Source organism: Pleurodeles waltl, chromosome 12 (genome assembly GCF_031143425.1).
Source record: "Pleurodeles waltl isolate 20211129_DDA chromosome 12, aPleWal1.hap1.20221129, whole genome shotgun sequence".
Classification (NCBI taxonomy): domain Eukaryota; kingdom Metazoa; phylum Chordata; class Amphibia; order Caudata; family Salamandridae; genus Pleurodeles; species Pleurodeles waltl.
Window position 1 is genome coordinate 652,181,800 of NC_090451.1, and position 23,805 is coordinate 652,205,604.

Genomic DNA, 23,805 nt, shown 5'->3' on the forward strand with positions numbered 1-23,805 from the left:
GGCCTGGCCCACCCCCCCGCCGTTCACCGCTAAAGGCCGTGTATGGCATGAGGCTGAATGCTTGCTGGGGGTTGGCCACAGGGCCTGGTGCCATGCAAGGCCCTGTGACCAACATCCCCTCCCCCCCCACACACAGGGCCAAAGGCCATATACAGTAGCAGCTGGATTAACATGTTAATTAAATATTACTTCACATTTTTAAAAAAACCTAGAAATTCACTGAAAAAACAAAGGCCTCAGCATGTTACATCTAGAAAATAGAATTTAGAAAAACCTTAGAAATTCACTAAAAAAACAAAGGTTATAGAGATGTTATTGTTAGGTTCAGATTTTACACAGTCACAACCACAGAAAATCAGAAAATATAGTTATACTTATCTCAAGAAACTATAACTCGTGCCCTAAGGTAACTATAACTTGCGCTCTCGCCATGCATTGCTAATCACCACACATATTACATCAGTCATGACCTCTTCTATAATATCATTGATAATATTATTGCAACATTTGCAATAGAACTATTGACGAGAAAACTGTGCAATGGCAGGGGCACGAGTTATGGTTACCTTAGGGCATGAGTTATAGTTTATTGAGATAAGTACAACTACAACTGCTGAATTTCTATGGTTTTGTGTGTGTATAATCTGAAACTAAACATAAGGCCCCGGTATCTTTTCTTTTTTTAGTGAATTGCTGCGTTTTAAAAAAATTCTATTTAACTATAATGTCCTTGTAACCTTTGTTTTTTTCAGTGAAATATATATTTATTCACACACACATACATACACACAAAAGCTGATATTCTGCCCTGAAACATGGCTGATGTTCAAATATTATCTGTGAAAGAGACAAGCCAGCTATGATAAAGGGTGTTGGAGGCGTTTAAAGGCACATGACTCTACATGATTTACAGGAGGACATGGGTAGTTTAAGGCAAATTGGCAGACGAAGAAGCCTTTTTTCAGATGTGACAGTGCCAGAGAATGTGGAGCACACAGAGAGCGTGGAATATGGATCTGAGCCAAACATATGGAAACTGCACTGTGGCTTGAACTGGGAATTGCGATTTGCATAACAAAACAAGACACGTATTATATGTGCACTACAAACATAGCTGTGAGCTGCTTGGTTCTGCCACGCACACATGTGGTGAATATACATGCGTCCATTCACAAGCAGGGGGCCACAGTTTTCAGAACCAGTCACATCACTGGAGCCATCTTATGCATAAACATGAAAATACCACCCCTTGACTTACATGCAGGTTTTAACTGGCATATAGGACAATCACATACATGCCAACAAACCTGAGTCAGACTCGAAAGTCATGATATTTTAAGCCAAAAACGACTTTATTTTAGCTGCCCCCACTATAAAATCACCTCTACTACAATATAAGTGAATGGGGAAATGTATTTTCCTTTTTCTTTTCAAATTTGCCACATTCCTGTACTAAAGTGTTGATATGTATTCAATAAGACAGTGTCTGATGGGCTGGTCTGACAGGTCAGTGCATGGGTCATTTCTTTGGCTGTTCAGCCTATTTTATATTCCCGGGGGATGGTTTTTACTGTTGATTTCTTTGACAATGCTAAAATATTGCCTGCAGCATGCTAAAATCCATACACTCTTCCATACCTTGCAAAACACTTATAAAGCATGTATTTGCAAGTTCAAAACTGCCCCAATTTGCAAATATAGGCAACCTTTTTAGCTATATGATTCCATAATGGTGCCCGCTTTTCCACTGACGCCCCAGCCTATTTTCTGTTCCAGGTCTGATCCTGCTTCCATAAGGTGTAGCTTGGGGCGCAATGTATGCCCTTTCAGCCAGAGTACTGCAGAAAATTAGACATTGCAATCATGCTTGAAGCTTCTTAATGCTGCAGGCACACGTTGGAGGTGACAGCAACATCATTTGATATGAAACTGTAGCCAACATCCCACCCTTGCAGGTCACACTGCGTGCTAACTTTAGGCTAAAGATCTCATATGGTGGGAAGGATATTTCCAGGAAATACACTCTTGCTTTGCAAGTAAGTTAAACACTGCAAAAGAGTGAGAATATCTGAGTCTATCAGTGCTTAAAAATTGGCTAACATGTTTCTGTTGAAGTATTTAAAGATTTGAGAACTAGTCTGGACCTCAGAAGAATAGCAGTAAGAACAATGCACGTGGACTCCTACACACACACAAAAAAAAAATTGTTGGGAGAATTTATGGACTGTAAATCCCAGACCGTTGGGGGCTCATGTGCTGAGCTCCTGACATTTCCTACCTAGGATGATTCCTACAATTTCAGCTACCTTGCAGGCCCACTGTGATATCGTTGCACTCATTTGCACTAAATAAATTGCAGAGTATTGCATTTCTTCCAGAAGTGGCACATAACAGCTGGAGGCTATGGATAAGTTACTTACCTGTAAAAACCAGTTCTATTGCAGCGGTATCCTCATCAAAGTCATAAACATTGAATATTCCCGTCCTTGTGCGGGGACCCCGGAGCATATATAAAATACACATATATACAGTATGAAATATGCACGAAAAATATATATAGCATTTTTAGTAGACAAATTTTCATACTAAACTCATATATACATGTGTAAAACAGCAATGCAGACTATAATCATAAACAGGCTAAAATGCTTTATTTCTATGGAGTTATTATTTTTTTTTTTTTAAATTGTTCTCAAAATTACAATAAGAGAAAAAATATCTATTAAAACCACACCACTGAGCCCAGGGAAATCAGCAGTAGTAATCATCAGAGAAAAAGATAAAAAACTACATTGGAAAACACTAGGCAATTCTTAGCCAATAGGCTGCATGCAGGTTAACACAGGAGAACAATAAAAACTTTGGCACCGTGCCTTTAAGACCCTGAGCACCTCCAGTATCCCACCATGCCTCAGGGGTGAGGGAGAGGTGACAGTTGGTTCACAGTTAGGTCAGTACTTTTTTACGGTGACAAGCTGTGTAGCCGATTCGAAAGATAGCGTGTCCTGCACTTCTAGGAGACGTGCGTCCGGGGAGGAGGGTGGGTTGTTTATGACTTTGATGAGGATACCCCTGGAAGAGAACTAGGATTTACAGGTAAGTAACATATCCTTCTCTTCCAGGGGATCCTCATCAATAGTCATAAACATTGAATAGAGTAGCAAGCCCATCCTTGACTCTGCGGACTGTCCAATAGAAGTGCAGGAATAGATACGTATCATGCAAACACATTTCTTAGAGAGGCTTGCCCCACTTGGGCGTCTGCTCTTGCATCTGAGTCCAAACAGTAATGTCTAGTAAATGTATGTACAGACTTCCATGTAGCAGCCTTACAAATTTCAGATATTGGAACATTATTAAGGAGGGCAGCAGTAGCCGCTTTTCCTCTTGTGGAATGCGCTTTAGGTCTAGCAAGTAGTTGTTTGTTAGCCAACTGGTATGCATTAACAATACAAGAAACTATCCATCTTGATATGGTTCGTTTAGATGCTGCCTCTCCTGTTCTTAAATGACCATAATTTATAAACAAGTGGTTGGAATGTCTAATCAACTTTGTTTTATCCAAATAAAATTTTAGCACTCTTTTCAGATCTAGGGAGTGCAACGCTTTCGCCGCCGGAGTCTCCGGATTGGGGAAGAAAGTTGGTAGAGAAATAGTCTGATTAATGTGGAATTCTGACACCACCTTCGGTAGGAATGATGGGTGAGTTCGCAGAACTACTCTATTGTCGTGAAAGACTGTGTACGGTTCTTTGGAGGACAAAGCCTGAATTTCACTGACCCTTCTTGCGGAAGTAATGGCTACCAAAAAAGCTGTCTTCCACCTTTGTAAGGTGTTGCAAAGAGGCTTTGTGTATAGGTTCGAAAGTAGGGCCCATAAGTTTTGACAGTACTATGTTCAGCTCCCATGGAGGGGAGGGTTTCCGAATGGGCGGAAAAACCTTTTTCAAACCTTCTAAGAAATCCTTGACTACTGGTTTCGTAAAGAAGGATTCCTGAGAAGGTGATTTACGATAAGCTGTAATGGCAGATAAATGTACCTTAATAGATGATACCTGCAGACCGGATTTTGCCAGATGGAGTAAGTAAAACAGTATGACCTCCTCCTGAGCCCGTATAGGATTCTGACCTTGCTGACAGCACCATATGTAGAACCTCTTCCACTTAAACGCGTAAGAACGCCGCGTGGAAGGTCATCTGGACTCCTTCAAGATGTTCATGCACTCCTGCGAGAGCCCTAGGTGCCCATACTGCAGGAATTCAGGAGCCATGCTGTCAAGCTCAGAGAGGGTAGGTTGGGGTGTAGTACCCTGCCCTCCATCCTGCTCAGAAGATCCGGTCTGCACGGCAGCCTCCTGTGAGGTTGTTCCGATAGGTTGAGGAGATCTGTGTACCAGAACTGACGGGGCCATTGCGGAGCTATGAGAATCATTCTGGTGCTGGATCTGTAAAGTTTGTTGATCACTGCCGATATGAGGGGGATCGGTGGAAAAGCGTAGAGAAATATCCCTGACCAGTCGATCAACAGGGCATTCCTTCGAGATCCAGGACGGTAGAACCTGGACGCGAAGTCTGGGCATTTCTTGTTTACCTCGTCTGCGAAGAGATCCAATTGAGGCCGACCCCATTGAGCAAAGATGTCTTCGATCACTTCGCCGTGTAGGACCCAATCGTGGGCGTCCTCTAGGTGTCTGCTCAGGAAATCTGCTTCCACGTTTTGTTGACCTGGTAGATGAACCGCTGTAAGCGACATTCCCCTGGCCAGGAGCCAATGCCAGATTGTTTGGGACTCCAGAGATAGGGGTAGGGATCTCGTTCCCCCTTGTCTGTTCAAATAATACATTGTGGTTGTAGTGTCCGTTTGTATTAGGAGAGATTTCCCCTGAATCGATGGAGCAAAAGACTTGAGAGCCAGATGGACCGCTCTGAGCTCCAACAGATTGATGTGGTACTTCCTTTCGTTGTCGGACCACAGGCCCTGAGCTTGAACGGGACCAAGATGAGCCCCCCATCCCTGAAGAGACGCATCCGTTACCAGAGTGTCGGATGGAATTACCTGGTGAAACGGAGCCCCTACTGACAGGTGATGTCTGTGCATCCACCATTGCAATGACTGACGTGCTGCTATCGGCAGCCGCACTCTGTCCTCCCAGCGACCTGTCCTTTGGCTCCAGTTGTTTTCCAACGCCTCTTGGAGGGGCCTCATATGTAGCCTGGCATTCGGGACAGTGAAAACGCATGATGCCATGGAGCCCAGCAGAGATGTCACCTGACGGGCTGTAGGTGCGTCGGATTTTAACAGGTCTTGACACTTTTTCTTTATTGATAATAGTCGTTCCTCCGAAGGATACACTCTTTGGAGCTCTGTGTTTAGTATTGCTCCCAGGTAGTAGAGGTTCTGCGTTGGAATCAAGGTGGACTTTTGGTAGTTGACTTGAAGACCTAGAGACACGAAAACCTTGAGCACAATGTCCCGATGGGTTCTCGCCTGCTCCGGAGAGGAGGCTTTCAGTAGCCAGTCATCTAGGTATGGGTAAATGAAGATTTTTTGTTTTCGTAGATGTGCCGCTACCACTGCCACGCATTTCGAGAAAACACGGGGGCAGATTTCAGGCCGAATGGTAGCACTTTGAACTGATAGTGCTGTGAGGCTATCTGGAAGCGCAGGAATTTCCGATGCTTGGGAATTATCGGGATGTGAAAGTATGAATCTTGCAGGTCGATGGAGCACATCCAGTCTCCCTGATGTAGCTGAGGGAAAATCTGGTGAAGAGCCAGCATCCTGAACTTTTTCTTTCTTATGTAGGTGTTCAGAAGCCGTAAGTCCAGAATTGGTCTGAAAACGTCCTCTCGGCCTTTTTTCGTCACCAGAAAATAACGGGAGTAAACCCCCTTCCCTCTGTGCGTTAGTGGAACCTTTTCTATTGCCTTCTTTCGTAAAAGGGCTAGAGCCTCTTTGCGCAATAGGCTGACGTGAGACGGATTGCATTTGGTTGGTGGCAAGTGCGGTGGAGGTTGACGGAAAAGAAGAGAGTAGCCATTTTCGACAATGTTGAGCACCCATTTGTCTTTTGTGATAGAACACAACTTATGAATAAAGTCTGTGATCCTTCCCCCCACCGGAGTGGTGCACAGTGTTAAGGGAAGCGAGTCCTCATTGCTTGGCCGGCGCTTTGGGTGTGGACTGTTGTGGTCTACTTGACCCTCGTTCCCTTGTGGCCCTACGAGACTGAAAAAGCGGGCGTCCTTGCCCCCTGCTGTGGCCTCTGAGACCAGTGAGGGGTTTGAACCCTCTGCTGGAAAGGGTGCCTCTCATAAGGTCTATACCTTCGCCTGAAGTCCTTTTTCCTCTCCAGGCCTACTGCCCTCATGGTGTCCGCTTCCGTCTTCATGCGTGCCATTTCTTCGTCCGTATGGGTACCAAACAGCGAGTTCCCGTTGAATGGAAGATTTAGGATGCGCTGTTGTGCTTCCTGTTTTAATCCAGTCAGTCTCAACCATGAAGACCTTCTTGCACAGATCCCATGTGCGTACCCATGGGCAGCTAAGTCTGCCCCATCTGTTGCTGCGCTGATGACCTGGTTGGAGACCAGACAACCCTCTTGAAGGATCTCTTGGAAGTCCTGCCTGTCCTCTCTAGGTAATTTTTCTGTGAACCTGTTGAGAGAGTCCCACAGTGAACGGTCATATCTGCCTAGGAGTGCAGACGCGCTGGAGACCTTCATCATAAATGCCGCTGTGCCGCACATTTTTCTCCCAAGAGAGTCTATATGTCTGCTCTCCTTGTCCGGTGGAACCGTGGAGGATGATGCCACTGAGTAAGTTTTTCGGGCTGCGGCCAATATGACCGAGTCCGGCGGCGGATCCGTTCTTAGAAATAAAGGATCTTGTTCAGGCGCTTTATATTTTTTCAAAATCCTAGCAGGAGCCGATTTGAGGGTGGCTGGCGCTAAAAAGGTGTCCATAGTTGGCTGCAACAGACCAGGCACTAGCGGCAGTAGCTTTTTCGAAACTGTTCCATGCTGTAGAGTCTCAAAAATGACTGATGAGGAGGTTGATGGTTCTGGAACCTCTATGTTTAGCTTCTGTGCTTCCCTGACAAGCACCTCATTAAAAGTAGTGATGTCGTCCACCGGTGAAACCCTAGCTGGTGGAGAATCTGTTAAGGTGGGGGAGTATCGTCTGACTGATGACCCTGACGATGACGAAGAGGGCAACCTTCTGTGTCTTGATCGTGACCTAGATCGTCGCTGGGAACGTGACCTTCTGCGAGACGCTGTAGCAGAGTGCCCAGGCCTCGTGGTCGCTGGCGAGAGGCAGAACGAGCCCGTCCTGCCCGTGCTGTCGGTGATGGTGTTCTCGGGAGAGAGGCAGTAGGAGAGTACATCCGTGAATACTGTGAATCCGGGGAGGCCGTTGGTCTGTTAAGGCTCTCCAACCATCTTGGTGACAAATTGATGGGTGAGACATGCCCCGACAATGCCGCTCTCGACCGAGATGAACCATTTCTTATGGAGACCACTGGAGATGGAGTGGTCTTATCTGCTGGCGGAAGCCAATGTTCTGCTCCCTGCAAGACAGGTAAAACCTGTGTCGACGTCGACAGCCGTAATGACGTCGAAGGGAGCGCCGCCGGTTGTTCCCGTCTCGACGTTGAGTGTCTCAACGTTGAGTGTCTTGACGTCGAACGGCGATCTCTGGACCGCGACCCACTCACCGTCGTGTGCCTCGACGTCGAGTGGTGGGTGGCCGACGGCGGATGTCCTCGCTCTCGAAGCTGGGGCGATTTCAACGTCGTCTCTCGACGTCGAGGGGTGCGAGGCCTTCAGCGGCGAATGGGCATGCCGGTGATGGCTCGACGACGATCGGCGGGTTGCCGTCGACGGAGATATGCCCCTGCGTTGGCCATGTTCTCTCGACGTCGGTCGGGTCGCCGTCGGCGGCGATCTATGGCGGTGAGATGGTAGCAACAACGACGTCGACGGGGAACAAACAGGTATCTTCCTACCTGCTGACGTCGATCTAGCCTGTCTCTCCTGAGAGTGGCTTGTTGGCTGCCTGGGAAGCAAAGAGGATGATGTTTTCTGCCTCTCGATCTTTTCTCTGTCCTTCAGAGTCCTCTTTGACATGTTCTTGCAGTGTTTGCAAGTGTCAGGGCAGTGACTCTGAGGCAAGCACACAATACATAGAGTGTTTTGATCTGACTGGGCCTTCTTCTTCCCACAGGAAGGGCATTTCACAAAAAGTGAAGGCATTTTTCTGTCAGGAAAAAACTTCCAAACTCAGACAATGATGTTAGATGTCGAGTAAAGTAGGAAAAAACGCTGTTCTAAAGTATTTTTCTGAGGAAAACTCAGAAAAACTGAGAGCTCAATGCTCCAGGATCCTCTCAGAAGAAGCCGGAAAAAAGAACTGACCTAACTGTGAACCAACTGTCACCGCTCCTTCACCCCTGAGGCATGGTGGGATACTGGAGGTGCTCAGGGTCTTAAAGGCACGGTGCCAAAGTTTTTATGGTTCTCCTGTGTTAACCTGATTGCAGCCTATTGGCTAAAAATGCTCTAGTGTTTTTCAATGTAGTTTTTTATCTTTTTCTCTGATGATTACTACTGCTGATTTCCCTGGGCTCAGTGGTGTGGTTTTAATAGATATTTTTTCTCTTATTTTAATTTTGAGAACAATTTAAAAAAAAAAAAAAAAAACTCCATAGAAATAAAGCATTTTTGCCTGTTTATGATTATAGTCTGCATTGCTGTTTTACACATGTATATATGAGTTAAGTATGAAAATTTGTCTACTAAAAATACTATATATATTTTTCGTGCATATTTCATACTATATATATATATGTGTATTTTATATATGCTCCAGGGTCCCCGCACAAGGGCTGGAATATTCAATGTTTATGACTATTGATGAGGATCCCCTGGAAGAGAAATAGGCGAAAGGTTGTTGGGAGGAGGAAAAGGAACCACCTGAACAAAAATATAAATAATGTTGTTCTAGTGGTGGGTCGCAGAATGGGATAATCGAGTGAGCTGTTGATAAGCGTCTGGGACTTTTTAGAGAGATATCTGGTCTTTGCAAAGGGTTGTCTTTGTGACCTTGAGTGATGGTCTTTTTGAGAGCTGGAGGATGCAGAGCACTCTCCAGCCTAAGGGAGGTATTCCATTTATCCAATGCCTACAACCAGGACCACCATTTTAGCAACTCCTCTGGAAGTTATTGCTACACATGTGCTATGGTAGTGCTCACACCAACAGCTTTACCGCACCATGGGGGGGTACATTTATGGTTAACAATCATAAGGTATGTCTTTGGCTATTTTCAGCAAATGGTTATTTCTTCACTGTTATTTAACATGTTGAAGCATCAACATTTCAACAAAGTGTGTCTAAAAAAGATATAGATAGTTCCTGTGAAGTCACGAAGGGCCAGAGGACAGTTGATGTCACTTCAACTGCAGCATGATTTTGACACCACTGCCCAAAGCCAGGCAACTCTCCCCAGACAGAGCATAGGTCATGAAATGGTAACACAATAGCTTAAGATAGCTATTACTCTGCTACCTGCGGTGCTTAATTTGCACCGGTGGCTTTAGATGGTGGGCACAAACTTTCATTTTTTTAAGCACCTCAACTTATTTTTCATTATGAGATACAACCCTTGAACAAAAGAGAAAATCTGAAAAGAGTGACAGAAGAAGGAGGATAAAGGTAGAACAGCTACAGAGGGAGAAGTAGGGATCAAAAATAAGTATTTATTTAATTATTATCAGTATTAATGATATTAGTATTTTTACTAATGAAGCACTGGTAACTCGTAATTCAAGACATTGTCCTCGGTAATCAGTCCTCTCAGCAGCAAACAATCCAAAACCATAACCTCAGAGGAATGGAGAAAGGGAAAAAGAAAGAGAAACCCCAACAGAATAAAAAAAAGGCTTTTTTGAAGACTACAGAAGTAGTGAACAGCCTGATGAGCCTTATGATTCACAGCTGCTGATACAATTGTTAATTCTGTGGAATGGGCGTAACTGGCGGCAGGAAGTGGCTGCTAACAGAGGGTAATTAAATGATCAAAGTTTATACAAGGCTGTGCAGGAAATCTCTCATTTCGGATTTAGAAAAAAGCTAAAAGCCCCTCTAACTAGAAGCTTAATCCTAGGAGGTAATGTAAATGGGAGATCACAATAGAAGAAAGGTGAAAATTATGGACCTACCTCTAAGGCAATAGTCTTCAAACTTTTTAGTGCCATGTGCCCCACAGTGGGAAAAAAAATATTGCCCCCATTTCCAAAATTTTCACAATTATCCTATTTAATTGGCAATGTTTAAATATGCCTAGACTCATTTCGACATTGCAGTTAAGTGCTGTTACTGTTTTAAAAATGCAAATACATGATACTAAATAGCTATTCTGGTCAGGCAGGCCTAACTAATGTGCAAACGTATCCACAGTGTGATTATTAGAAGCGGGGGGAGGCAGGGGATTTGATGAGTCCCTTCCCTTTCAACACATAGTCCCAGCTGGGATACAACGCATGTTAGTGATGGCCCGCTACAGAGCGTTTTACTGTTGCTAATTTTTTTGAGCTTAAACCAAAGCCCTGTGATCAGCATAATGCTTCTTTTGGCCAGACCCTGGCGCTCCCCCTGGGATCACTTGATGCCCCCTGAGATGGTCCCACCCCCCGACTGTAGACCCCTTCTCTAATATATTAGAAATGACAAGGCTTACCTATTGCTAAATGTGACAGTTTGGCGATAGGTTACAAAGTTAACAAACTAAACGGCCGCCAGGTCTACCATAGGCTGGTTGCAGCGGCTGCCTTTGCGGGTAGTACTGGCGATATTGTTGGGAAGAGGAAGGATAGGTGGAATATCTGTGCAGTTGATATCCTCCTCTGTATGAGGGTTGGCCACGCCCTCTAGGTCAAAAGGAAGACTTTCGATATTGTGGGGTCCCTAGTGACCTTGCTGTGTCTGTGTCTGATTTAATATATTGTAAGGCGTTATCAATGTGTTTCCCAAATAACGCCTGGCCATCAAAAGGTAAGTCCAAGATCTTATTTTGCACCTCTCGACGGAAAGAGGTAGCTTTAAGCCAACCGTGCCTTCTAAGCACCGCTGCACCGGCGAGCTGATGGTTGCTATGTCCACTGCACAGTCGATAAGTTCTGCAGACATGCATTGACCCTCCTGTACAGTTTTGTTTGCCTCTGATCTTGAATCTTCCGGCAACTGGCTAATATAAGGTGCAATGTCCTCCCAAAGTTGCCTATCAAACTTAGCCAATATAGCCAAAGAGTTAGCAGCTCTTACCACTAGGCTAGCCATAGAGGAAAATATTTTACCTATATTATCTAGCCGTCTATCCTCTTTGTCTGGGGGTGCGGAAATCGGGGCAGAAGGATTCTTAGATCTTCTTTGTGCTGCCTGAGCTACCACCGAATCCGGAGGAGGGTGTCCAGTTAGACATGTTGGTGCATCGTCCAGTGCTTTGTACTTCTTATCTAAACGAGGCAGTACTGCAGTAACTGTAGCCGGATTATGCATGATATTTAGACCCTCTTCCCACAGGTAGTTAACCATCGGGATAGAGCGCACGGATTTCTGGAAAGGCTCCTTAAAGTTGTAAAGGAAACAGTCTGTTTGCTTGGATGGCATTGGTAAAGCAAAACGTTTGGCAGCTCTTTCTAGAAGATTGTGAAACCCTCCTATGTCTTCTGGTGGGGACTCCACCTTAGATTGAGAAGGAGAAGGAGGAGCAGGGATGATGTATTTGTCCCTCTCGGAGTGAGTGTCCAGGAGCTCCCCTTCTTCCTGTTCTCCCTCTGAGATATCCGTATCCTGAGGAAGTGTCATATCAGGAGTAACCACATTTGCGAGAGGTAAAGAAGTTGGCCTCTGATGTGGAGTGGTAACCCCAGAGACGGGCGATGGGGGAGGTTGTTCCCCTTGAGGGGGAAAGCACCTGCTGTAATTAGCCAACATCGCTCTGAGGTCAGTCAATAGAGAGGATGGAATATATGTTCCCTGTTGGTATTGCTGTTGTTCTGTATAAAATTGGGGGTCATAGGCTTCCTCATACTCCTACTCTTCCTGATACTTTACTTTTAATTGGGATGGACTATGGGCTGCTCCAAATGGCCCCTCGTCATCTGAGTCTCCGTCTCCCTCTAAAAGGTGCACTGGAACAAGGGATGACACCTTACTAGGTGATGTATGTGTTGGCGTCAGTTTTTCCATACTTTTTTGATGTTTCTCCCTCGTCGACGGTATCGTCCACAGCAAATGAATAGACTTCGTCGTGGGCGGTGTCGTAGATGTGGGGCACACGGAGATTTGAATAGAAGAAAGCCTTGCCGACGTGTCTACCGTCGACGACAGTAGGGCTGACACTGACATCAGTGACGATGACGATGTGTAGATGGTCGTTGACGCTGATGTCGTAGCTGCAGTTCTCGTCGACGGTGAGGGTACCTGTCCTCGTCGACGTTGTAGCCGATGGAGCTGTCGACGGTGGAAGCGCAGAACTGGATGTCGTCGTTGGAAAAGTACTCACCGACGGTGCTTTTTTCGCAGTCACAGAGGATGGCTTCTTAAAAGGCACAGATGGTATAGAGGAAGATTTTCTGTGCCTCTGAACTGCTAGCTTGACCTCTCCCCTCTTTCCTGGAAGCTTTCTTAGGAGAGGAAGATGGTCTGCGGCCCTTATAAGACCCTGAAGCAGTCTTTTTGTGGGCTTTCCTTGAGAGTTGGGAGGGAGATCTTGAGCATGATCTCGCCCTCTTTGATGATCTTTTGGATGTTGAAGAGTCATCACCCTCTGAGTCAGAAAGTGGATTTTCTCTGTGTTTTAGTTTCTGCAGCCATATCAATAATCTGCCTTCCCTATCCTTTAAAGTCTTAGAGGAAAAGGTACGACAAATCTTACAATCTTTGGCTGAATGGTCTGGGTAGAGGCAGTAAATGCAGTCCTGGTGAGGGTCTTCAGAATGAAACCTTTTCTTTCCACAAGTCTTGCAGTCTCTGAAAAGACCCCTCTTCTCCTTGTCAGACATAGTTGGAAAATAGTTGACAAATCAAGTTAGATAAGTTTCTCTGAGAGAAATTGTTGAAAAGGTATGAAGACAGAGCAGAGCTCCGAGGAGACTCCCTAGCACGACGTGCGGTAGAAAATTTTAGGTGCTGGAGCTTCTCTCAGGAGGATTCTAGCGGGTGCTGTCGCCTGATTGGTGGATGCTCAAGTTTGATCCTTTTCACAAAATGACTCTGATAGACTGTGAAATTGAAGAGGCCTAGGGCCCTTCTTTGTTAAGATATCTTAACACTGCTTGTGTAAATTATACCGGGGGCTCCCTTCTTGACGACGGGGAATGATTCAAGCATGTGAATCTATGAAAGTTCCAATACTGGAGTAAGCAGAGGGAGATAAACAGCAGAACACACATTAGTGGATAATCTATCCAGTTTTACATTGACAGAGATGTCAAAGATGGAACTCAATAAAAGCAATTTTTGTCAATTGAATTATTGTACAATATATTTAAGTCCCAACAACATATACAACGTTAAATGATGAGTGAAAACGACACAGATGATATACAAGGAATAATTGACAACTACAATACACTAGATAACAGCAGATTTCTTTGCTTCAAAATAGATATTTCCTCAAGGGACCATTCTTTACCACCAAGCACCAATCCACGTGGCCCTACCTGCCCACTAAAATTAGAAAAATCTTAATTTCCAGTTCAGCCATATGGTAGACATTCACTGTGGTTTACTGCCAACTCAATATCCTCACCTGCTACACACTACAAGACTTGGATGATAAAATGCAAATAAAATAGCTACAGATAGCAGAACAAAGCAGACATCAATCCTGCAACTTTATTTAGTGGTCAGAACGAGTTTGAAGTCAACAAATTATTCAAACTTGTCAAGACTTATCCAGAGAATTGTTTTTGGATGACAGCCCTCTATTTTTTCAATAGAAACGTCTTGAAGTTTCTTCCTTATGCCTGAAAAAGGGACATGGGGTTTGCGGGAAAGACTTGAGGGTTCACATTAAAAGGAAGATATATGCAAATGCGTATGTTTTAGTGGGAATTACGGTTTATGGCAATGACTGCTGCTCGATCTGAAACCCTAATACCTTTGTAATGGGGAATTTCAAAATGTAGACGTAAAGCCTGAGAAATGTGGTACCAATGAGGAAACAGCAACACAATGATTTTAACTCAGTGAGCAGCTAGAGACATGGTAAAAGAAGAGACCAAGTGGGGTCTCCAGATCACATAACAGGTTTAAGTAAAAAGGCAGGTTTGATGGGCTATGTCATCACTTCTTAGGAATATATTTATGGATGTGCTAGGCCTGGGTGAAATTTGAACTATACCGGAGTAACTGGACTAATTTTGTGTTACTTTTTTTATTTTAAATAACCAAACATTACACGATTACACCCATTCAGTAATTAGGAGTAATCTGTCACAAAATCCTACTGCAGAAGCACAGAAAAATCTAACTAAGTGAGCACGAAGAGCTGCTACCATTCTTGTTTGAGCTCATTTATTGCTATTTTTTGTAGTAGAAAATGCATCCTCCGGTCCAATTTGGAGTCAAGGGTGTATTTTGCAATAAGAAAATAGCACTAAATAGTGGGTTAGGCTCCTCTCATAATTCTGCGTAATCTCATGTAATTTTGATGTAATTTTGCATACTTATGCTACAACAAATTATGCAAGTCATGCCCTTCCCTAGGATGTGGCAACACACTAGGAGCCGTGTGGAACATAAATCAGCATGAAAGGCCAGGAGGTGTATGTATAACTATGGCAGAAAGTAAGAGAAACTAACACAATAAGGCGGTCCCAGAGACAGTAAATGTGCCTGCTGACATCGGAATGTTGCCTATCAGGTGTAGGAGGCTGGACTGGCTTGTAGTGAGTACCAAGGGGTACTTGCACCTTGCACCAGGCCCAGTTATCCCTTATTAGTGTATAGGGTGTCTAGCAGCTTAGGCTGATAGATAATGGTAGCTTAGCAGAGCAGCTTAGGCTGAACTAGGAGACGTGTGAAGCTACTACAGTACCACTTAGTGTCATATGCACAATATCATAAGAAAACACAATACACAGTTATACTAAAAATAAAGGTACTTTATTTTTATGACAATATGCCAAAGTATCTTAGAGTGTACCCTCAGTGAGAGGATAGGAAATATACACAAGATATATATACACAATAGCAAAAATATGCAGTATAGTCTTAGAAAACAGTGCAAACAATGTATAGTTACAATAGGATGCAATGGGGAAACATAGGGATAGGGGCAACACAAACCATATACTCCAAAAGTGGAATGCGAACAACGAATGGACCCCAAACCTATGTGACCTTGTAGAGGGTCGCTGGGACTATTAGAAAATAGTGAGAGTTAGAAAAATAACCCTCCCCAAGACCCTGAAAAGTGAGTGCAAAGTGCACTAAAGTTCCCCTAAGGACAAAATAGTCGTGTTAGAGGAATAATGCAGGAAAGACACAAACCAGCAATGCAACAACTGTGGATTTCCAATCTAGGGTACCTGTGGAACAAGGGGACCAAGTCCAAAAGTCACAAGCAAGTCGGAGATGGGCAGATGCCCAGGAAATGCCAGCTGCGGGTGCAAAGAAGCTTCGACTGGACAGAAGAAGCTGAGGTTTCTGCAGGAACGAAAAGGGCTAGAGACTTCTCCTTTGGTGGACGGATCCCTCTCGCCTTGGAGAGTCGTGCAGAAGTGTTTTCCCGCCGAAAGGACGCCAACAAGCCTTGCTACACGCAAATCGTGCATTTGGCGTTTTTGGACGCTGCTGGGGTCCAGGAGGGACCAGGAGGTCGCAAATTGGACCTGAAGAGAGAGGGGACGTCGAGCAAGACAAAGAGCCCTCACTGAAGCAGGTAGCACCCGGAAAAGTGCCAGAAACAGGCACTACGAGGATGCGTGAAACGGTGCTCGCCGAAGTTGCACAAAGGAGTCCCACGTCGCCGGAGACCAACTTAGAAAGTCGTGCAATGCAGGTTAGAGTGCCGTGGACCCAGGCTTGGCTGTGCACAAAGGATTTCCGCCGGAAGTGCACAGGGGCCGGAGTAGCTGCAAAGTCGCGGTTCCCAGCAATGCAGCCCAGCGAGGTGAGGCAAGGACTTACCTCCACCAAACTTGGGCTGAAGAGTCACTGGACTGTGGGGGTCACTTGGACAGCGTCGCTGGATTCGAGGGACCTCGCTCGTCGTGCTGAGAGGAGACCCAAGGGACCGGTAATGCAGCTTTTTGGTGCCTGCGGTTGCAGGGGGAAGATTCCGTCGACCCACGGGAGATTTCTTCGGAGCTTCTGGTGCAGAGAGGAGGCAGGCTACCCCCACAGCATGCACAAGCAGGAAAACAGTCGAGAAGGCGGCAGGATCAGCGTTACAGAGTTGCAGTAGTCGTCTTTGCTACTATGTTGCAGGTTTGCAGGCTTCCAGCGCGGTCAGCGGTCGTTTCCTTATCAGAAGGTGAAGAGAGAGATGCAGAGGAACTCGGCTGAGCTCATGCATTCGTTATCTGAAGTTTCCCCAGAGACAGAGACCCTAAATAGCCAGAAAAGAGGGTTTGGCTACCTAGGAGAGAGGATAGGCTACTAACACCTGAAGGAGCCTATCAGCAGGAGTCTCTGACGTCACCTGGTGGCACTGGCCACTCAGAGCAGTCCAGTGTGCCAGCAGCACCTCTGTTTCCAAGATGGCAGAGGTCTGGAGCACACTGGAGGAGCTCTGGACACCTCCCAGGGGAGGTGCAGGTCAGGGGAGTGGTCACTCCCCTTTCCTTTGTCCAGTTTCGCGCCAGAGCAGGGGCTAAGGGGTCCCTGAACCGGTGTAGACTGGCTTATGCAGAATTGGGCACATCTGTGCCCAAGAAAGCATTTCCAGAGGCTGGGGGAGGCTACTCCTCCCCTGCCTTCACACCATTTTCCAAAGGGAGAGGGTGTCACACCCTCTCTCAGAGGAAGTTCTTTGTTCTGCCATCCTGGGCCAGGCCTGGCTGGACCCCAGGAGGGCAGATGCCTGTCTGAGGGGTTGGCAGCAGCAGCAGCTGCAGTGAAACCCCAGGAAGGGCAGTTTGGCAGTACCAGGGTCTGTGCTACAGACCACTGGGATCATGGAATTGTACCAACAATGCCAGGATGGCATAGAGGGGGCAATTCCATGATCATAGACATGTTACATGGCCATATTCGGAGTTACCATTGTGAAGCTACATATAGGTAGTGACCTATATGTAGTGCACGCGTGTAATGGTGTCCCCGCACTCACAAAGTTCAGGGAATTGGCTCTGAACAATGTGGGGGCACCTTGGCTAGTGCCAGGGTGCCCTCACACTAAGTAACTTTGCACCTAACCTTTACCAGGTAAAGGTTAGACATATAGGTGACTTATAAGTTACTTAAGTGCAGTGTACAATGGCTGTGAAATAACGTGGACGTTATTTCACTCAGGCTGCAGTGGCAGGCCTGTGTAAGAATTGTCAGAGCTCCCTATGGGTGGCAAAAGAAATGCTGCAGCCCATAGGGATCTCCTGGAACCCCAATACCCTGGGTACCTCAGTACCATATACTAGGGAATTATAAGGGTGTTCCAGTAAGCCAATGTAAATTGGTAAAATTGGTCACTAGCCTGTTAGTGACAATTTGAAAGTAATGAGAGAGCATAACCACTGAGGTTCTGGTTAGCAGAGCCTCAGTGAGACAGTTAGGCACCACACAGGGAACATATACATGCACACCTATGAGCACTGGGGCCCTGTGTGACAGGGTCCCAGTGACACATACATATAGGCCACAAACCTATGAGCACTGGGGTCCTGACCAGCAGGATCCCAGTGACCCATAACAAACATACTGAAAACATAGTGTTTTCACTATGAGCACTGAGGCCTGGCTATCAGGATCCCAGTGAGACAGTGAAAACAGTGACAAACACCCTGACATACACTCACAAACAGGCCAAGGTAACAAGGCTAGAAAGAGGCTACCTTCTCACATCAGGTCACTAGTGTAATGTGCCCCATGACTTAAAAAAGAGAGGGGCTGCTAATAATAGAGTGATCAACATGTAACAAATGCACCAATTGTAACGATGCTGTACAGGAAAACATGCTTTACTGCATAGCTCCTTCAGAGAGATATTGAGTGCAACTAAATTGCAGGGCAGGTTTTGAGATAGACATCATTAATCACCAATCGCTCTAAAAGAGTAACACCGGCAAGGTCATGAAGTCTAAAGACATGAATCAAAGGTCCACAGCCTTTTATCTTATGCTGAAAGATAACCTCCGGAAAAACGTCAATCAATTGGATCAGAGGGTAGTTATAACTCTCCTCTCTAGCATGAAAACATGTTTAAAAGATGACTGACACAATACCTTTGAGACCATCAAACGAGTATAATGGAAGATTGATAAACGGTGAACGAAAGATCAGACAGATATCACTCAGAATATAGGTAAACTATGACTAACGCATGGTTCCAGAAGTAAAAAAGTATGTTGGAAAATGAGATATTTCTTCATCACAATCATCTGCATCGATTTCAAGTGGGGCTGTTGATACAAATGTGTCCGTGTAAGCACGAGAGCATGTGGGTAGACTAGTCTATATTGAGTGGCTGACGGTGATGACATGGGTGTAGGCCTTGAGAGAAGGCAGCAGAGCAGGTTGGCGACATTGTGGGTGGCCACGAGAGAACATGGTATGGAGAATATACTGGTGAGGAATGTGGAAAAGGCAGACCTATTGCAGGGACAAGGAGATTGCATTACATAGTAAAAGGAGAAGAACAGCCTTGAAGAAGGGGCAGAAGGTGGCACCACTGAAAAAAGAAAGTTAGAGAAGAAGAATTGCTCCACGCTTGCCGCAGGGGGCATGAAGATGAGATCCCTGGAAAGGATTATTGGGTGTATTTCTTCAGCAGATGGAGGAGTTAGAATGTTATGAGGTGAAATAGAATGTGCTTAGGTGAGGCTTGACTGCTGGGAGATTAGCTGCAGTAGAAGTTCCCACTCTTTTGCCTTTGTTCCTTGTCTCTCATCTAGTAATCTATTTTGAGATAACATCTATAGAGATTTCATAATCCTTGTATGTGTTTTGAGATAACATCTATAGAGATTTCATAATCCTTGTATGTGATAGAAACACAACACAGACATACAATGTTGAAGGTCTGCATAAAAGAGGACATGAGGTGGAGAAAAGGAGAGGGTATGATGATCATGTGCAACAAAATAAACAATCTGTGCAGACCTTTCTTGGTGTTTTGTAAGTAATGAACTTCCAGGTTTGGAGCTTAAGAAACATTTTTGATGTGGGGTGAGGAATTGTAAATTATACCCCTTGTGTGAGGGAAAGGGGTTGACAGACCAGCGCTTCATAGGTAGATCAGGCATGTGGGAATGTGATGGGATACTGAGAAATGCCGATCATACACTCTGAGACAGACAAGATATAACATACCACCATCAACCTTTCCAGGATTTTGCATGTTACCACCAAATAAGTCCTGAAAGTGATTTAGTCTATCCCTCTGGCTTCACAGATCACATTCTCAACCTTTTGATATAGAAACAAACTTCTAACAGTGGTATTTTATTCTTCACTCGGCTGAAACCATATATCCACAAATCAAACTGATTCCAGTGTAAAGCTGTCTGCTCAGTGGTAAGTTAGAAAGAACAAGTGTAGGAAAGTACCATCTTGCCTGGCATGTTACCCCCATTTTTCACTGTATATATGTTGTTTTAGTTCTATGTGTCACTGGGACCCTGGTAACCCAGGGCCCCAGTGCTCATAAGTGTGCCTGAATGTGTTACCTGTGTAGTGACTAACTGTCTCACTGAGGCTCTGCTAATCAGAACCTCAGTGGTTATGCTCTCTCATTTCTTTCCAAATTGTCACTAACAGGCTAGTGACTATGTTTACCAATTTACATTGGCTTACTGGAACACCCTTATAATTCCCTAGTATATGATACTGAGGTACCCAGGGTATTGGGGTTCCAGGAGATCCCTATGGGCTGCAGCATTTCTTTTGCCACCCATAGGTGTAGGAGGCTGGACTGGCTTGTAGTGAGTACCAAGGGGTACTTGCACCTTGCACCTTGCACCAGGCCCAGTTATCCCTTATTAGTGTATAGGGTGTCTAGCAGCTTAGGCTGATAGATAATGGTAGCTTAGCAGAGCAGCTTAGGCTGAACTAGGAGACGTGTGAAGCTACTACAGTACCACTTAGTGTCATATGCACAATATCATAAGAAAACACAATACACAGTTATACTAAAAATAAAGGTACTTTATTTTTATGACAATATGCCAAAGTATCTTAGAGTGTACCCTCAGTGAGAGGATAGGAAATATACACAAGATATATATACACAATAGCAAAAATATGCAGTATAGTCTTAGAAAACAGTGCAAACAATGTATAGTTACAATAGGATGCAATGGGGAAACATAGGGATAGGGGCAACACAAACCATATACTCCAAAAGTGGAATGCGAACCACGAATGGACCCCAAACCTATGTGACCTTGTAGAGGGTCGCTGGGACTATTAGAAAATAGTGAGAGTTAGAAAAATAACCCTCCCCAAGACCCTGAAAAGTGAGTGCAAAGTGCACTAAAGTTCCCCTAAGGACAAAGAAGTCGTGTTAGAGGAATAATGCAGGAAAGACACAAACCAACAATGCAACAACTGTGGATTTCCAATCTAGGGTACCTGTGGAACAAGGGGACCAAGTCCAAAAGTCACAAGCAAGTCGGAGATGGGCATATGCCCAGGAAATGCCAGCTGTGGATGCAAACAAGCTTCTACTGGACAGAAGAAGCTGAGGTTTCTGCAGGAACGAAAAGGGCTAGAGACTTCTCCTTTAGTGGACGGATCCCTCTCGCCGTGGAGAGTCGTGCAGAAGTGTTTTCCCGCCGAAAGAACGCCAACAAGCCTTGTTAGCTGCAAATCGTGCGGTTAGCGTTTTTGGACGCTGCTGTGGCCCTGGAGGGACCAGGAGGTCGCAAATTGGACCAGGAGAGAGAGGGGACGTCGAGCAAGACAAGGAGCCCTCTCAGCAGCAGGTAGCACCCGGAGAAGTGCCAGAAACAGGCACTACGAGGATGCGTGAAACGGTGCTCACCCGAAGTCGCACAAAGGAGTCCCACGTCGCCGGAGACCAACTTAGAAAGTCGTGCAATGCAGGTTAGAGTGCCGTGGACCCAGGCTTGGCTGTGCACAAAGGATTTCCGCCGGAAGTGCACAGGGGCCGGAGTAGCTGCAAAAGTCACGGTTCCCAGCAATGCAGCCCAGCGAGGTGAGGCAAGGACTTACCTCCACCAAACTTGGACTGAAGAGTCACTGGACTGTGGGGGTCACTTGGACAGAGTCGCTGGATTCGAGGGACCTCGCTCGTCGTGCTGAGAGAAGACCCAAGGGACCGGTAATGCAGCTTTTTGGTGCCTGCGGTTGCAGGGGGAAGATTCCGTCGACCCACGGGAGATTTCTTCGGAGCTTCTGGTGCAGAGAGGAGGCAGACTACCCCCACAGCATGCACAAGCAGGAAAACAGTCGAGAAATAGCAGGATCAGCGTTACAGAGTTGCAGTAGTCGTCTTTGCTACTATGTTGCAGGTTTGCAGGCTTCCAGCGCGGTCAGCAGTCGATTCCTTGGCAAAAGGTGAAGAGAGAGATGCAGAGGAACTCGGATGAGCTCTTGCATTCGTTATCTAAAGTTTCCCCAGAGACAGAGACCCTAAATAGCCAGAAAAGAGGGTTTGGCTACCTAGGAGAGAGGATAGGCTACTAACACCTGAAGGAGCCTATCAGAAGGAGTCTCTGACGTCACCTGGTGGCACTGGCCACTCAGAGCAGTCCAGTGTGCCAGCAGCACCTCTGTTTCCAAGATGGCAAAGGTCTGGAGCACACTGGAGGAGCTCTGGACACCTCCCAGGGGAGGTGCAGGTCAGGGGAGTGGTCACTCCCCTTTCCTTTGTCCAGTTTCGCGCCAGAGCAGGGCTAAGGGGTCCCCTGAACCGGTGTAGACTGGCTTATGCAGAATTGGGCACATCTGTGCCCAACAAAGCATTTCCAGAGGCTGGGGGAGGCTACTCCTCCCCTGCCTTCACACCATTTTCCAAAGGGAGAGGGTGTCACACCCTCTCTCAGAGGAAGTTCTTTGTTCTGCCTTCCTGGGCCAGGCCTGGCTGGACCCCAGGAGGGCAGATGCCTGTCTGAGGGGTTGGCAGCAGCAGCAGCTGCAGTGAAACCCCAGGAAGGGCAGTTTGGCAGTACCAGGGTCTGTGCTACAGACCACTGGGATCATGGGATTGTGCCAACTATGCCAGGATGGCATAGAGGGGGCAATTCCATGATCATAGACATGTTACATGGCCATATTCGGAGTTACCATTGTGAAGCTACATATAGGTAGTGACCTATATGTAGTGCACGCGTGTAATGGTGTCCCCGCACTCACAAAGTTCAGGGAATTGGCTCTGAACAATGTGGGGGCACCTTGGCTAGTGCCAGGGTGCCCTCACACTAAGTAACTTTGCACCTAACCTTTACCAGGTAAAGGTTAGACATATAGGTGACTTATAAGTTACTTAAGTGCAGTGTAAAATGGCTGTGAAATAACGTGCACGTTATTTCACTCAGGCTGCAGTGGCAGGCCTGAGTAAGAATTGTCAGAGCTCCCTATGGGTGGCAAAAGAAATGCTGCAGCCCATAGGGATCTCATGGAACCCCAATACCCTGGGTACCTCAGTACCATATGCTAGGGAATTATAAGGGTGTTCCAGTAAGCCAATGTAAATTGGTAAAAATGGTCACTAGCCTGTTAGTGACAATTTGGAAAGAAATGAGAGAGCATAACCACTGAGGTTCTGATTAGCAGAGCCTCAGTGAGACAGTTAGTCACTACACAGGTAACACATTCAGGCACACTTATGAGCACTGGGGCCCTGGGTTACCAGGGTCCCAGTGACACATACAACTAAAACAACATATATACAGTGAAAAATGGGGGTAACATGCCAGGCAAGATGGTACTTTCCTACACAACCCCCCCCCCCAAACGAAGGACAATAAGACTAGCCATGACCTGATGAGTCTTCATTGTCTAAGTGGAAATATCTGGAGAGTCCATCTGCATTGGAGTGGCTACTCCCAGGTCTATGTTCCACTGTATAGTCCATTCCCTGTAGGGATATGGACCACCTCAACAATTTAGGATTTTCACCTTTCATTTGTTTTAGCCAAAGTAGAGGTTTGTGGTCTGTCTGAACAATGAAGTGAGTGCCAAACAGGTATGGCCTCAACTTCTTCAGAGCCCAGACCACAGCAAAGGCCTCCCTCTCAATGGCAGACCAACGCTTTTCTCTAGGGGTACACCTCCTACTAATAAAAGCAACAGGTTGATCCTGGCCTTCAGAATTAAGTTGTGATAGGACTGCCCCTACTCCTAATTCAGATGCATCAGTTTGGACATAGAATTTTTTAGAGTAACAAGGGCTTTTCAGGACAGGTGCAGAGCACATGGCCTGCTTCAGCTCCTCAAAAGCTTTCTGACAGTTTGCTGTCCATAATACCTTTTTAGGCATTTTCTTGGATGTGAGGTCATTAAGAGGGGCTGCAATGGAGCCATAGTTCTTAATGAACCTCCTGTAATACCCAGTGAGTCCTAGGAAGGCTCTCACCTGAGTCTGAGTGGTAGGGGGAACCCAATCAATAATTGT